This window comes from Rhinopithecus bieti, unplaced genomic scaffold (assembly GCF_001698545.2).
Source record: "Rhinopithecus bieti isolate Rb0 unplaced genomic scaffold, ASM169854v2 scaffold_6380, whole genome shotgun sequence".
NCBI lineage: Eukaryota > Metazoa > Chordata > Mammalia > Primates > Cercopithecidae > Rhinopithecus > Rhinopithecus bieti.
This window is the reverse complement of record NW_016806642.1, coordinates 2571172-2573433: the sequence shown is the minus strand read 5'-3', so window position 1 is coordinate 2573433 and position 2262 is coordinate 2571172.

Genomic DNA, 2262 nt, shown 5'->3' with positions numbered 1-2262 from the left:
GAAAGTCTATTGTAACAATGACTGTTTTAGAGTTCTAAATTCTAATCCACGAGATAATTTCTTACCATCTTCCCCAGGCTGTGTTAAGAATCGAAACTGCAAAACATGATGGCAGTTAAAAAACAAAAAAGAAAGCAGTTTACCAGCATATTGCCACGCACTGTAATTCAGATACTCCATGATGAATTCTAGCAACTATATAGCAGTATATAAGAATACACAGTAAAAACTCACTCATTGCAACTAACTTGGGAGAAGCTAGTTATCACACAGAACCTTATCATGAGAAATTTTTAAAGAAATTATCACACAGAACCTTATCAGGAGAAATTTTGAAAGAAATGGCATTATAGATTTGAAGGGATTCTTTTACTTTGAAACACCCTGAACTTCCCTGGTATTTTTTTCCTCTCCTACAGTGCCATCCTTCTTCCCAGAGCAGCCATGCCCATCCCTGCCCCAGAGCGTTCACTCATGCTTTCCTACCTCAGAACATCCCCCCTCCCACTTAAGCAACTTTCTTCACTTTTCAGGGTCACATTCAAGTCTCACCTTTTCTCTCAATCCTTCTCTATTCATTGCTTGCCTCCTGCTCTCTCTCTCTCCTCTGATCATTCTCGTGGTCGAGCTAACTTTTGAATTTTAGTTTTGTTTCCCTTACTATTAATAGATTGAAGACGTATTGAGGACACTGACCACATAACTTGACAGTGCCTAGCAATAAAAATCAGTTTTACTTTTAACGTTATCATTATGTGCATTGCACTGTGCTACATAACTCCCAGCTGCACAGATAATAACACACAGTTCAACCCCTGAGGAACCAGGATCATATAGGGGTGAAAACAGAAGTACACAACTGACCACAGTATAGGCTCAAATATGTTGTCATAAGAAAAATCCAGAATATCTTTATCCAATTAATGGAATCGTGGAAGGCTTCATGAAAGGAAAGAAAATGTAAGCTAGACTGTGAAGGAAAGATCAGAATTTCAACAGGCAGAAGATTACAGGAGGTCTAGGCTGGATAAAACACAATGTTCATTAAGGTAAGTGGTTAGAACTAAGATTAGCAGAATACGTTGTGAGTATCTGAGTAAGAAAATAAGTAATCATTAAAGGTTTTTCATTAGACTAACAATATAAATGAATGGACGCTCTAATAAGATGAATATGTTGGAAAAGAACAGAAAGACTCTTTGGGGAGTTGAGAGGTAATAGAGGCTGGAGGAGGCAGTGGCATTGGAAATGGAAAGGAGAGGATAGTTGTATGAGACACTATGTGGGCAAGGTCTACATGAGTAGGCAAGGGGAAGGAGGAGTCAGAAGTGACTCCAACATGATATGAAAAGACAGTTGAAAGTTTCGAGCTCTGAACGTTTGCAGACTTAGGTCTGAGTCCTGCTGTCCCAGGCACAAGTTAAGTGACCTCAGATAAATTACTAATTTCACTAAGCCACAGCTCTTCATTGTAAAGGAATGATAATACTGGTACCTACCTCATAGGATTTTGGTGATAATTAAATACATATGTTTGCTAAACCATCATAATTCCTGATAGAAAGCTCTCAGTACAGTAGCTCTTATGGTTGCAATTGAGAGTTTCAGTGTGGGTCACTAGTTCAATGGGCCTATTAACAAAAATAAGGAAGTCAGCAGGAAGAATTTGAGGAATAAAATATGAAGTTTGATTTTTCACTTGTTGAATTTAAGTTAATGATGGGATATTAAGATGGGGTTAGCCTCCGGCAGCTGAGAACATGGGGCTGGAGTTGAGCTACGACATCAAGGTGAGTGATTTAGACTTGGCAGTCATCCAGATTGAGACCTAACATTCTCCTGCTTTATAAAATATTCATTAGCAGAATCTTTAGCAAGTATAGTGAGTACTAATAGTGAATTACTAAAAATTCAGTTAACTCTGGGAACATCAGCCAGAAACCACCCCCGAAAAATTTATAGGAACTGTTTTTCCAAAACATTAAATAATGCCTTCTTTTCTTCATTAAAAAAAAAAATCCTAGATGATCCTTTTGTGTTCTCAGACATCATAAAAAATGTAAGGATTCTCTCAAAAATACATTAGCATCTTGAATGGAGGTGTCAGTGCTGTCATCTGCTGTCATTGTTAATAAAATGGCTTTAAAGAAAATACATAATAGGAGCTTCTTCCAACAGAGTCCAACAGATTATATGTTGGGAAATTAAGTGCTAGTTTAACGCCTTCATTAAAAAAAAAAAAAAAAAAAAAAAAAAAAAAAA